Here is a 16,094-nt window from a genome sequence, read left to right on the forward strand (position 1 = left end):
GTCACCAATAGAGACTAGGGAGGGACCAGCCCAAAATAGCCCAGCCCGCCCCTGTATTTTACATCAAATACAATAAATGTTCTGCTTCAGCTGTTTTGACTATGTATAAGTGTGCCTTTATTATCCATGTTACTAAGTTAATATGGTTGTACTATATGTGTATATGTATTAATATCAGATTTCAGTGTGTGTGTGTGTGTGTTAATTGTAAGACATTGTGTGCACGAGAGAAGAGCATGCATTATGGAGGTAATATCACATTGCATAACAACATGGTGAGCAGATATCAGCAACATTACAAAATGGAGATCAGGATGGCCCTGACTCTGAACAAAGCACAACACATGTCTCTCACATAGCTCACACAGGAGCCATTTTCTCCACTCAATTTATCCAGCACTAAACTGAATTGACAATCCACAATATATTTATGTAAAGCACTGTTTCAGTATAAAACTCCTTTCTATCAATTATATCACTTTCTAAACCAATCCCATCTAAGTATCAATCTTTTTTTTCACTTTCAAAACAATCTTATCACTTGCTATGTATCAATCATTTTCTTTAGTTTCCAAAAATATTTAAGTCAAAATCTCAGAATATTCTTTAATAAACAATCTATGCACTTACACTGAACAATCCATGCAATCTGCAAAGCATTCCCATACACATTACTACCATTTAAACCAACGGTCTATGCCAAATTTTACACTGAACAATCTATGCACTCTCTCATTACACCAGGGGGTAAATGTATCAAGCTGAGAGTTTTCTGGCGGGTTTGGAAAACCAATCAGATTCTAGCTATCATTTATTCAGTACATTCTACAAAATGAAAGCTAGAATCTGATTGGTTGCAATAGGCAACATCTCCACTTTTCAAACCCGCCGGAAAACTCTCAGCTTGATACATTTACCCCCAGATGTGTCAAATTTAGCGGCCTCACAGTACTATGGGAAAACAAATCGAATGCGACCGGCATTTTATTTTTTGTAGGTAAAATCACTTTAAAATTCACTCAATATGACAGAACAGTGCGTTGTTCGTAATTCAAGTGAACTGCTTGGTACTTGGTACTTTATGACTGCTTTTGCTCAAACTTTATCATTATTTGTTTGGTGAGTTGGTGTCCAAGTACATTTATATGACAGTTTGTTAATTGTTTATCAAGTGCATTCCCCGTTTGTGCTAACGATTGTTATTCATTTAGTTTTAGTTTCCTTGCAGCCCACACAATCTTAGACTTTGATTATTTGACCCAATTGGGATTTAGAGTTTGATATGCATGCGTTACACTAACAATATCACACACAAATCAACTACACTAACAATATCACAAGTACCTATCTTGCATGTTACAACAACTATAGTTTTATCTACTCAGCCTTATTTTAAAATTCCATGGGCCAGATTTCACGTGGTATAAGCAGGGAAAGAGAGATGTCCCTAGCTCTTTGATTGAGATACATGTTGGTGTCAATAGCTGAGGAGGAGTGCTGGTGCTTTATTGCCATTTGGAGGCTTCTGGGGTACCTTTTGGTAAGTTAGCTCTCAATTTAAAAACACATATGTATGGCCCAAATATATGGGACTCTCACTGTTTAGAGTTAAGACCACCCTATTAGCAAAAGTGCTGTGGAGTGGCAGGTGGCTTAAAATACATTTGAGAATGTGTGCAACTGAGACTTTTGCATTTTTATGTACAAGCTCCTTTGCTGGTTATAGCAGTGTGCTGGGGGATTTTTCTCTGTGTTTGTTCCTTTCAGGATAACCCCACGCTTTCAAGCACCTGCTAGGAGCCTATAAATTGATTGAGCAACTTCCACTTCTGTATTGTATGTTCCTAGATGTTCTCATGTCAGCAGCAAGAACCACAAAAGAATGCCTGTGTGTGTCTGTTCATACAATTGACCCCCAAAGGTAGCCAGAGTTCAGGATATCTTAAGATGTATTAATTAAGCAAATGACCTAAGCAGCTACAATTTGTACACCAGAAAACTAGTTTTCTGAATGGGGGGCTTGGAAATGTGCAGAGCTCTGCTGACCCCCTGGAGGTCTGTGTTTCCTTGTACCCAGGCATGCGCTATTGCCCTGCCTTTAATACTGCAGAAATACTTTCTGTGTCTGCAAACACAGTGGACAGTCTGCAAACACAGTGGGCAACATATAATTAGCTACTGCACACATGTAATCGGCGCATGTGCAGTCTACATTTAAAGATGCGCCAATTCACACCACACCATGATGACATTATTGCTGGTGGCGCGTTCAGGAGCGATCGCTCCTTCACTGTACATTTTTTAAGGTAATTCACCTCCACATTATTTTTTAAAAAGTGAATGACATATTATAGTGTAAATATGTTCAAATTATGAGCAGTATGAATACAGTTAAATATAATAATCTTAGAAATGTGGTTCCTTGTGTTCATAATAATCATGTCCAAGTTGATAATGAGAACATAAAAATTTTCTACTTTTAAATACAATTTTAAATTAGGTTAAACAAATAAAATAAAATCATAGCTACTTTCTACTATTCATCATTTTGGATAAAATAATAATAATAATAATAAATGCAACCAAAGATAGTTGCACTGCCCTAACTCCACACTGGCAACACCCATCAACAGACTGTTGCTCCAAGCAATTGTCCCAAGACAAATATGGAGAAAAAGTGGGACTGTGACACTTTTTCTTCTTTATTTGTATCTAGTTTTTTGTTTATTGATGCTGTATTTATGGCTATAAATAAACAACATCTTAGGTAACATATGAAGTAGGCTCTCAATGGTCTCTTTTAGTGTGTGTCCCGTGTATCTAATAAAGTGTACTTTATAAAACATTATAAAATTAAATTTTGTTTACAAATAAACTCTTTTGAACAACCTGACTCAAAATTCTGTTTCATTTAAATCTGTTTGGCATTATTTGAAACTGATACATCTTAAGCATATACTTTTTAAAAAATAAAACATTAACATTTTTTGCTAAAGCAGCATTTACATTTTTGAATAAAAACTCTTAACACTGTGACAAGTTTCAAAGCTTTTAACAGCAGGAACTATAAAAGCTCTCCAAAGGATATTAAGGGCTAGATTTACTAAGCTGCGTGTTTGAAACAGGTGGGGGATGTTGCCTATTAGCAACCAATCAGATTCTAGCTGTCATTTTGTAGAAAGTACTAAATAAAGGAAAGCTAGAATCCGATTGGTTGCTAATAGGCAACATCCCCACTTTTTCAAACCCGCAGTTTAGTAAATATACCCCTAAGAATTTTCTGTCACAACCTTTAAGTGCAAATTTCCAACTGTGTGTGCAATGGAAAAAAAATAAAATAATTAAAGCTGAAAGGTGTAGGTTTAACAAATTTTAAAGCAACAAAATATCTTAAAGGTACTGTAATCTAAATAAATTGTATTTCCTTATATTCTCATTGTACCTAGCATAGGAGAATATAAATGCTAAACATTATTTTATGTTTCCTTCTATGCAACCTATAAGTAGACTTGGAGGTTGTCTACTACATTATGTCTACCACATGCATTGTCTGCATTTTTTATCATATGTTTTGACCTTTCTGAACCACAGCTCCAGGTATGTCATACCCCAATCTTTGGGGCCCAATGGTTACACTTGCCACAAGACCACTTCCAAAGTTACTGTATTGTGAGATGATTAACACAAAGCAATAAAACTAACAGGAGGCTCTCTAAGAAAACACAAAGATTAGATTTAAATTAGATAGAGCAAATCATTTTTCAAAGAACAGGCTGACTTGTGTATTTTTGGTCCAGCCTACCTGTAGCTGCACAGTGCATAGCTTTGTGACTGAGTGACAGGCATAGGAAGCTTTCCACACAATTAAAATGGCAGTCGAGTATCTTCTCTCTGTATCTCGTCCACCAGCCATGGTTATGCATTCTGCTGCCACAAAGTTGGTTATGTTGCCAGACCCAATAAACAGTACTTAGCAAACTGGTGGGTGGCACTGATGTGAACAAAGCTATTGATTGTAAATTGTGGCATCCCAGAACAGCCAAACCTTTTCTCCAGTAGATGGCTAGACTGCAAGTTGGGTAAGTAATTTATTTGGCTCACCACCAGATATCTGAGATCTGATTTCGTCAACAACAGAGATTAAGGGCCTGGTGGTGTGCATTATAGAATAGTCTGCATTTAGTAGTGGTCAAACATGGCTGATAGGTGTTGCATTTGACAATAGCTCTTGTGATATAACATTTTTTCATATTTAATTTCCTGCATAATATCACACCTGTGCAATTGTCATCATGCCCAATTTTCCATTGTGACATGCCTGTAGAAGAGCTTTAGCCACCTGCTTGTGACAGAATTTCTAACACTCTCATGCAAACTAAGTATAGATCTGTAATAAGAATATTGTATGCATTCAAATCTTAATATTTACAAAAGACAAATACCAAGGTAAAAGTAAAAATACAATAAATAGAAATAGAGTCAAATTAAACTCACACGCAATTACTTTTAGAGAAATCCCATTAGCTGATTCTATATAGCAGATTGACATTTTTAAATGGCACACAATTACTTATCTCCTAACCATGGCTCTCAATGATTTGAAGAAAAATGCCTGGAACAAATTGCAAACTTATAGGTATATGTTGAATTGCATGTATGTCAAGACATGTCAGGTCAAAACACAAAAGTATTCTACGTCTGGTGTATGTTAGATATGCAATTGTGTATAATTACTCCCCTCAGAGGTGTAGAGGTAGATATGGCTTGATTTAGAAGGTGAAGTGACATTCATACACAATTTAACAGTGGTGGAAGTGAGAATTTGGAAGTGCTGGTAAGGAAAATTGAAGAGAATGGCCAGGGTCCTGGGGACTATCTTGGCGCCTAGAAGTTTTAGGAATTTTGATAGTGTGAAATTTTAATTTTAGATTATTTTAACACTATATAGTTTAATATAAAACATATTAAATAATATAAGGCTATCCGATCTGTCCCCCATCTACCCTGATCCTCCCACTTCTCACATGTATCTTGTGTTACTTCAACTTTCCTTAATGTCTCTCCTGTGTTTGTTCACCTCTTGTGTCCATGTGTCCAGTCTCCTTTCCCTTTTCTGTTTCCTTGGTCTGTCCACACTCCCTATGTACCCTAACTTTATCCCAGGTAACTCTCTATCTCATTCCTAATCTGCTCTTGTCGGTGCCTTAACCCCTGCTTCTCTTTTTCTCTCCCTTACCATCTGTCTATCCATACCTGTTCCTGCTTCTATTTTTCCCTCTCACTAGTGATGTGAAGTGAAGAAGTGCCTGTATATCTCCCTGTTGATATTTCTATCTGAACATAAGCAAGAGGTATAAATGCAAAAATAACAAATACAGGCTCGGACTAGCCTGGCGGGCAGCCGGGTTATTCACCAGTAGGCCCGGCCGTGTTGAAGCTCCGCCCCCTCAGATGTTAGGGCAGAGCTTATAGGGAACACCTGACTGGCGACATCCGCGGCGGCAGTGTCAGTAGTAAACACACTGCCCTGCAGGTGCAGAGAGCCCAGACACGGCTCTCTGCACCTGCGCGGCAGTGTGTTTTTCACTTCAGCAGGGGAGGAGGATGGAGTTTCTACTGCAGCTGTCTTCCTGTCACTAGCAGTGGCCGCCTAGAGGAGCAGGATGCTGGAGCTTTTCAAAGTCACAGGTAAGTGACTCAATGTGCTCCCAAGCCAGCCAGCCTGTTTTTTTTATTATGGAAACACAAAAGAGCAGAGAGGCCCTAGGCAGAGGGAAACACGGGATCCATACAAACATACTGCAGGCCCCATCTAAATGGCACCCTGAATGTAGATTTTTGAAAAACTAAGTGTATTTGATAATATGATGCATATATATATATATATATATATATATATATATATATATATAATGAATTGAGAGCACTATTGCATGGCATAATATGAATTGGGGACAATTGCGTGGCATAACATTGGGGGCACTACTGTGTGGAAAAACATTGGGGGCACTACTGTGTGGCATAACATTGTTTTGGGGTACTACTATGTGGCATAGGGGAGCTGCTTATCTATACTAAACTATAGGGGGGCTGACTATACTAAACTCTTGTGAGGGGGCATGGCCTATGCAAAACTATAGTGAGTGGGGGCTGCACAGAGAACACTATAGGGAGGGGGTGATGCGAGCTTTAATGCTGAGTTGGTTTGGGTCTATAATTTAATGTGGGGCTGAGTGTGGGGAGGGGGCTATCTATTAAATGTGAATATTAATTATTTAATGCTAGGAATGGTCGTGGGAAATGGATGTATTAAACGTAAATGCTATTAATTTATTGCTGGGGCTGTTTGAATGGAGGGTAATAGGTTTATTTATTAAATGGGCATACCCTTCCAGCAATAAGCTGCTATATATTGGCAAAGCATGCTGGGGCTTGTAGTTTCACAACACCTGGAGTGACACAGGTTAGCCAAGCCTGGTCTAGTCGGACAATCCTGATTTTTGTTGACTGTTCTGCCCAATCTAAGGGGCAGGTCAAGACTGTGTATTCTTTATTCACACACTGCATTCTTTATATACTACATTAAGGTGCTAGCTGTCCTTCGTAGACTGACCACTCCCCCTCTATTGTCTGGCCCCACCTTTATGATGGCTGACCACACCCCCTCTGGTGGGCCCCTAGTGTTGTAGTCCCCCGGTGGGCCCTTCATGCCCCAGTCCGACACTGAACAAATATATAATGTTTATAAAGTAAATCACATGCTGAGCAGCATGTGCTGCTGAGAGCGGCAGAGTGGGATTGTTTAACTTAATATACGGTATCACTAATCACAGTGTATCAGTACAACTATGCTGAATTCAACAGTCTTAGCTTGTCATAGGTTATATTTTAGAGATGAGGAGGAGTGGTGCATTGCATTTCACAGAACACTGTACAATCATTTCAGAGAACTGTATATAAAATAATACAGGATCTAAGTTAGTCTTTGGAACTTTAACCTCAGGTAAGGTAACCATAGGGAACACAGCAGAGTATCACAAACAATAGCACAGGCACAGAGACTCAGACATTATAAGGCCATAAAAGTGACACTTAAATACAAAATCATCTGGTACTGGGAATTGATATTTTCCTTGTTTGACTGGCTGCATAATTGGTAATATAAAATAGGTAGGTTCATGATCTAATTTTCAAAGTGAACTAATTTATTTAGTTCACAACTCTGGCAAAGATTAATTGATCAGGAACTAAAACAAGTGGGATGAGTTAGACAAACATAAAGTGCAGTAGCTCCAGCAGGCTCACACACTGGCTCTTTAGTCCCTATCTGTAAAAGGAAAATAGAAAGCAAAACACAGTCCATGAAATACAAATCTAGTTAAAAAAAACATCTGAAATTGCACTGACTAGCTAAAGCCTATGTGTGAGTGAAAGTATGTATGTTCATGCTACTCACCTTTTTGAGATAAAATCACTGTCCTATTAGTCTTGACTCTGGCTTTGGTACTGGGACCTGAACTCCCCTCCCCCTACACTCCTCATCTGAGCTAAATATGCTACTGGGTTTGCAGGTACTACTACAGCAGCACTGTTATTCAGCTTTCTCATGTAAGACTCATGAGTCAGTACCTCTAAACTACCACATGTGGCACTGCTATGCTCAGACATTGTGTGGGACTCTGTGGAGCTGATTATTGAACTATATTGCCATGAGTTTTTCTCCTGGCTCAGTTGTTAAATAGTTCGTTTCGCTTATTTGGATCATTTGAGTTATTTCAATTCTTTGAATCATGTAGCTCACAAGTCACAGGACACCTTGCCTGTTAGCTAAAGACACAGTGTTGAATGCTGCATGCTATATACTGTAGTTATGTTTTCTCCACCATATATAGGGGGAGATGTATTACACCTTCAAGAAAGAAAAAGTGGAAAAGTTAAGTATTTTTTCTAATTACTGTATTTTTAAAACAGCAAAGTGACACTTTATAATACTCTAAATTTGGGTAATTCTCATTTGCATTTTATGAAAGTAAAAAATAATAATGAAAATGTTATTAACTTTGCAGAGCTCAAAATGCCGCTGCTAGTTTGTTGTATAAGCAAAGTGATTGCCCTTTTTTAAATATTAAAAATGGTCAGACATATTTTAACATGGACTATAACTCACACAGTCAGGTAGTAGTAGACATGTCTACTGCATGTGTAATAGACTAGATCTATGTTTCTAATCACTCCTCTCAGCAGTGCTCCAGAGCCAGTGAACAAATTGGACTAAATGAACTAACTGAACTAAATGAACTAATCTTTTGAGCGAACTAGATAAGAATGAAATAATCCATACTTGCCAACTCTCCCGGAATGTCCGGGAGACTCCCGAAATTTGTGTAGGTCTCCCGGACTCCCGGGAGAGCGGGCAAGTATCCCGCATACGGAACTCATCCATCAAAATGACGCGATTCACGGTGAATCGCGTCATTTTGGCCCCGCGGGGACAAAATGATGTAATTTAACACACTTCGCCCCCTCCTGCCCTCAAACCATGCCCCCTGAACGGGATCTCCCAGAATTGTCTTTTCAAAGGTTGGCAAGTATGAACTAATTCCCAAAATGAACTAGATTTCCCATCACTATACAAAGTGCCACACGAAGCTGCAGGCAGTCACAGTTTTGTGCTGTGGAAGCCCCGTTCCCACTGATGATTACATCAACCTGTGCCAGAGATACTCTCCTTATGTCTCTAATGGCCCCACATCCTGCAGCGCATTGACACCAGCTCTGCCGCCCCTCTTGTTTCCTGTCATGGATCCCTTAATTGCTGGCAGCAGTATCTCTATGCTCACATGCTTTGCAACAAAGTTCCTGCTAAGGAACATGTGAGCAGCTTGAAAGGCAGTGGGGAGAAGTGCAGATATGACATACTGCCCACTTCGACCACTGGAATAAAATGTAAGTCTTGATAGTGTTTGCAATAAGTCATAATCTCCATATAAAATGTAATTCAAATCCATTATTTACCCCTTTATAAATGCAATAGGAACTTTTTATCTTGTAGTAGTGCAGCCTGCCAATTATAAATGTGAATACATTGGTGGAACGTAACATAATAAAAATTATACCCCTTTGCATACAAGAATTATAGAGAAAAGACCAAAGGATCTTAGTTTCCCATAAGGAGATATAAAGAAATGGCTAAGTGTGAGCTTTTTATTTGCAAATACCTACACTGAGATCTGTGCTTTAAACATCACTGAAATGCAGTATAATCATGTACACTCATCTATCTACTTGGGAGACTATTCGTCATGCAAGCAGGGCCTTCTCACCTCTTTGTCTGTTTTACCAAGTTTTTTTATTAGTTTTACTATATTTGTCCCCAATTGTAAAGCGCTACGGAATATGTTGGCGCTATATAAATAAATGATGATGAAATCACAAAACAAGTTCACTGATAACATTGTTTAATTGAGATAAGAAAACTTGAATAAAAAACTAGTGCTTTAAATATGTAAAAATAAATCAACAAAAATGTAACAAATTCAGGAAATCCTCACTCAGAAAAGTCGCAGGAATGTAAAGATAACAACAATGACCAATAGCAAGATAAAGGGGTATATTTACTAAGCTGCGGGTTTGAATATGTGGAGATGTTGCCTATAGCAATCAATCAGATTCTAGTTATCATTTATTTAGTACATTCTACAAAATGACAGCAAGAATCTGACTGGTTGCTATAGGCAACATCTCCACTTTTTCAAACCTGCAGTTTAGCAAATATACCCCTAAGTCTCAGTACAGGACTATTTAAGTCAGACGTGGGCTGGCAAAGTTCAGCCTGGGGGGGCGCATAGGCGGCCGCATTACATGACAAGCGATGCGGCCATGTCATGTGATGCGGCCGCCTGTGCGCTGACGTGGCCGCATCGCATGTCTTGTGATGCGGCCGCTTGTTATATTTATGAAACACTGTATTAAATGGGGGGGCGGCCGGCCCAAATAGCTTTCAGACTGAGCGGTCCGGGGGCCCGATGCCCCTCTGCCCCTGATTTAAGTTCACTATAGTCTTTGTATCAACAAAGGGCAATGTTTCAAATAAGAAATGTCAAAGGTAAAAACAGAAAAGTCACAGTGCATGTCCATTAAACAGAGAGCCAAAAAGGTTGTGTATTCTCAGCTGCCAGATCTGTACTATTTGTCTTTTGTTTTAATGTTCTTGTTATCCTCAACATTAATTTTATAGCATATTTTATCTATTTGGTATCCATGGGAGCAGTAGTGACCTTCATTCTAATCTTTTACTCAATATTTGCATTTTAGTGGCAAGGCTTTTTTCCTTCAGGAGTTTTCCTGAAAGTTGCTTGTAATTTTTCTATATTAGTGAAAGTGGATGATGACATCTCGGGGTGGTTGATTTTGGTGAGGTTTTAGTGCATGATGCGCTCTATCAAGCTGCATGGATGACCCCGCAATGATCACTTTATGTAAACCTTTCAAATAAGATGTTAGCGTATCCAGTGTTATAGCTCCATGAATGTTTTTAACTCTGATGTTCTTGAGTGTTGTTGAACTTCGGTTGTTAAACTATCTAATATTTCTTGCCTCTTGGTCCGCATATTCTTGAAAACTACACATTTTGTAATTTTTTTCTGCAATGTGGGTATTGAGAGCAGCCCCTTTGCTTTTAAATTCCTCTGCAATAGCTCAGAAATCAATTTCCATAGTGTTTTATCATCTTTTATGGTAGTGGCTTTGATTGATTGTGGATCTCCTGTGTTCAAGTTGGGTTCCAAGGTTTCATATGTGGATTGTGGCAATGCTCCCATTTATTCCTGTTTTGTTACAGTTTGCTGCATCTGATAGTATTTAGTTTGTTGTCAGTTTGCTGATATCCTGATCATTTGTAGCAAGGTTATTTACGGACATGGAAACATGACAGTGGAGAGCATTATGGGGTCATGCTAGTGTCATAATGGTGTTATAATATTTATCTTCATCCCTGGTCCTACAAGTTGTCAGCTGCTGGTTGGGTTGCAGCATTGAAGGCCTTTGAGTCACAGATTATCTTATTTGCTCCAAAAAGGCACTCTTTAGTAGAAGCAGTGCTGGATACTCAAGCACTTTGCCATCTCAATCGAATTCTGGGTGATAATTAGTAAAATAGCCCCAATGTGTACGGATTATATATAGTTAGCCTGAGGACAGTCAGACAACATGTCTGTCCATTCTGAGTATCTTACCGGAGCCTTCCCCATGCACAATAAATCTCCACTTTTGACATAGTTCTTAGAGAATTTAGTGCCTGAACAGTATAATAGCAAATTGATGAACTTCATTTTCACAGCAATTCCTAAGAAAGTTCAGCTTCTCTCCTGTCTCTGTTGTAGGTACACATGTTGAATTGTTTTTACCTCAGAGGCATTCTCTTCCTAAGTACTTTCTAGGCATACCATGTCTGGAGCATTGCTTGTGCAACTGGAGTCAATCCTGGTATGTTCCTCAATGCTTGTGTTGTTCTTGGCACTTTTCGGCTGTTGGGTTGCTTATTATCATTTATTGGTCAATGACATCTTCCTCTGAAGACAATGTTGCCCATTTGGCCCCTGCCATTGGAAAAGATTCCTTATCGAGGGTCATGGAAAAAATATCCATTTTATCATCATTGGGATAATATTGAGACCTCTGTAATGTAAAGCTGCTGTTGTCAACATTGCCCTCTTCTCTGGTTCTACTTGCTCTTGTTTTAACCTGCCAGGCCATGCAGTTTCTTACAAAACCTGTTAAATCTGACATCATACTCTTCAGTCAAAGCATCTTTCTAGCTAAAGCATTGCATTTAATATCCCAATGCGTAGCATAATTGCAAACTGTCCTTATCTTTGTGGTTGCTGTCATAAAGTATGATGCATGGTGTTGTCAATTGGAAAGAATTCGTTAAAAGGTCCATTTTTTTTTTTAAGAGAGAGGTTTCATGGCACAGGATAGGGCTCTGTGTTTATGGGTCTGTATAATGAGAATAAGGGTGTTAATGGGGGGTAGTAGATTACCTGTGTGTAACAAATCTCATGGGTTTGGTGAGTACAGGGTGTGGGTGAGAGTATCTGTTTAAAAGTAGGGTGTATCAATTGTTGTTGTAGGGATGTACCAATTCCCCTTGAAGTATGTGTCTTTAATGCTCCTTTAAGAAGTTCACGGCATAGAAAAAACAAGTTATATACCTTCAAACACAACACCCCAAGTACCTACCTGACCAGCAGGCTCTTCCACAGAGGCACTGCTTCCTACAGCAAGCAGAATCAGAAAGTGCACTCCTGTTCCAGATCTGCATTCCACTGTGGCCATCTTGGATTCAACAACAGGAGGCAGCATACAATTGGCGCATAACTCTGCACCAAACAAACAAACAAACTGCATTTTTAAGAGCAATCTGATCTACATACAATGTGTCCTTTAGAGATTTGAGCATAAGATTACTTAGCGTAGCTTAAACATTTTGCAATACATTTATTGTATTAACTACCCTAGACCATTAGGGTGATATACTATCAGCTTTATAGTTCTCAAACCCCCTTTACTGACTTTACCACTCATCCCTCTTACTGCTTCATGTGATCGTATCCTTGTTCCTTCTGAGCCAATAATTTGTATACCTTTCTTCTCCTTCCTTTATCTCTATCGTACCACAGTGAACTTACCTAAGCTATAAATGTATCAGAGCTTTACCAAGTCTCCCTCTTAGTCTTCCCCTCCTTCCTTCCCCTAACTGTCCTTCCACCCCCCCCACCTCCCCCCCCCACACACACACACTTTTTCTTCTTCCTCTTTCACCTACAGCTTAACAAGCATTGATCTAAAGACCGGAAGAACCACACGTTATATGGGACATACTACAAGGATAATTGATATATATCCCTTCACAGATAACTGATCACCAATCATCATCTACAGAAGATCATCAGCATAACACATACTTCAAGTAGAATTGGTACATCCCACCCAGGACAATTGATACGTCCTAGTTTTAAATGGATACTTTCACCGACACCCTGTAGCTAGCAAACAAAGGAGGGTAGCTACACACAGGTAAGCTCCCACCCAACATTAACACCCTTCTTCTCATTATGCAAACCCACAAACAGAGAACTCCACCCTGAGCCAAGGAACAATCTAAATAATAGAACCCGGAACCTCCTATCTTTACCATCAGCAGCACTACCATGAAAACACTACAACAACAAGCTCAAGTAGTCCTAAACCGTCTTCTATTATTAAAGAGAGAACCTGTGGTATTTTCTGCTGGTGTGAGGTTCGGATCACAGACATGAGATATGCTTCCTTGCGATTTTCTGAGAAAATTTGGATAAGTAGGTCCCATGCAACACAATAACTTTATTTTTGGCTGATTCATTTTCTTTTTTTAAGGGTTTAATGTGATATGAAAAAAATCTCCTTTTTGTTAATTCTTTCTGTATGCAGCTCTCGGGTCACAGGGACCATGTAGGCAATTCTTTACACCTGGTTGCTTCTTTACTGATTAGAGCCGTAGAATGTCAGGATGATCTAAGTAGTAGAAGTGGAGCATTCCCTATTCAATTGTACAGTAGTACCTGTAAGTACTTACCTGAGATTTTTTAGGCTGACAATTTATTCATATTTTACCTTTTTCATCCTTGCTGTTGCTCTCCCTCATTTAAAGTGAGGAAAATATCCATGGCATAGGTAAATATGATTACTTTATTTACAATAATTGCTCCAGACTATTTGTAATACATAGTGACTTTTTATGTTTATATTTTTATTACTACATTCATGTAATCCAGTACAATTACAACATTAAAATGTAAGCAAAACATTAAAATGAACAAATGTTGAACATCAAATAGGGCATCCTTAAAGTCCCCTTATTCCCATGACTTAGTTTATATATTAATGAACCTCCAATGAGCAGCATTTAAAATGAAAATATAGGTAGATCATAAAATGGGAGAATTTGAAGCAGTTTGAAATGACATCTTTTTCCAGCATGGGAAATTCTATGAATGGCAGCAATCCTGTTTTAATATCATACAAGGCATCTGCACAGATGCCCTTCAAAAATTATAATGGGGCTTAGAACTCTGTGTACAGTAAGGGGAGCACACAAAATAATACAATGCACCTCTTATCACTCCTATTAAACCTCCTTTTTGTCTGTATAAGAGTGGATCAGAAATTTTTAAGAACATGTCTATAATAAATGTTACCCAATTTGCATCTGTTTGTAATTATTAACCGGAGGCTTTATTTTGCATATGACAATGTCACTAGTTATTGCATCAGAGGTTTACATTACTTAAGAGTTGATGTATAAAAGGAAAAATGTAATGAAGCAAGCAATGGTGAAATTAAAAGTTTCAATTAGTCATTGAAATCAGTAACAAGAACCAGCTTAGACAATGGTATATATTAATTCATCTCACAAGTTTAAATTAAAATTTCAAATGATATGTACAGTTAAACATGTGCCCCAAGGGCACCTAATAATGGCACATAATACAGAATATTTATTACTAGAATTGCATTACAAGTAATTTTATATAAAGGAAGGCTCCATATGTTTTACATACATAAAAAAGCCAATATGTTATCAACATTAATATTGGTCATCAAAACATTGAAAATAAATTAAAAAAGGGACCAATTTATCTAGGCTATTTTTTTTTGCTGTTAGTCATTCAATAAATCATGTTGGGCCCTTAAAAGAGCTTAAAAGAGGAAACCATTAGTGAGAAAGGACACTGTACATATTTTTAGAATGTAAACTGTTCCTCCACATGATGTTAATGATAATTGCATTTGTCAGCAGATAGCCAGAAGCTTTTCACATTATTGGTTTTAAAAAGCCATAGTATATAGAAACCAGCACCTGTCATTAGTGGGTGGTATTAGCATTATTACTATGTATATATCAATATTTTTTATTCAAATATAATTAGACTGTATTGGTCATGGGACCAAACCATCAGAAAAACAATGGAATGTAAATATATAGAAATGAACTAATATGTTATCAAATATTCCTTGTAAACTGTTTTGTTATGTAGTTAAAAGAATATTTATGTGCATATGTGCATCCATATGTAAGTATTTGATTTAAGCTACATTTCAATTACAGTCACATTTTATTGAATGCCTTTTTTTTAGCCATGAGAATGGTAATTGTATCAGATATTTCATTTAAGGTCCAATATAGAAATATGAACATTATTGATATTTTTATTGATTTGAATTCCATTATAATATGTATAAATTATAATTTAATTTCACTGCGAAACATACAATTCCCTGTAATGAAAACGTTTATTGATGTTTTTTCGTATTGATATAATTTTTGTGTAACATTACTTAAAGAAATGAAAGATATGTCAAACAGTTCTTTTCTTTTAACATATTTATTTTTTATTTTTCAAAAAAGATGGAGCCAATTTTTCATTTTACATGTAAAGTCAGAGGTGAAGCAATCTATATTGGTCCATGAAAATAATTTTGATTTCTTCCCATAAACCTTCAGATTCAAGATTAGTATGTTTCTTGATACTTCATGATATCACACTGTAACCATTTTGGTCCATTGAACTTTAATCAAACAATAAATTGCAAGAATACCAAGAAATTTGTGCTTATAGATTGTACAACAGCTTTAATGTGAAAGTGTAGCTCTTGTCTTTATTGAGGGTGTTCTATCATGAATAGAAAAGTGATAGTGAATAGGTAAGAAAATGAAAGATGCCGTCTTTTGTCTAAACATTGTCAGTGTTGGAATGCTACACAAGGCATGCTGTGTAATATTATAAAAAGAAATCATATCTCACTCCAGGTAACCTTTTACAAAGCTCCAGTTCAATAGTTATAGCAATAACACATAATAGTGGATTATGATATCAATCTCCAAGGTTTTTTGCTGTTAATATTAAAATGAGGGATAATTGTAGAACAATCTATATTATTCTCACCTTAGCTAGTTAACCCTGGTTATCAAATTATGCATACATATTTTATGATATTGCAAGAGAAAGGGTAAAATTGCAGAGCAAAATGTTATCTGTCCTAACATATAAAAC

Source organism: Mixophyes fleayi, chromosome 5 (assembly GCF_038048845.1).
Source record: "Mixophyes fleayi isolate aMixFle1 chromosome 5, aMixFle1.hap1, whole genome shotgun sequence".
Classification (NCBI taxonomy): Eukaryota; Metazoa; Chordata; class Amphibia; order Anura; family Limnodynastidae; genus Mixophyes; species Mixophyes fleayi.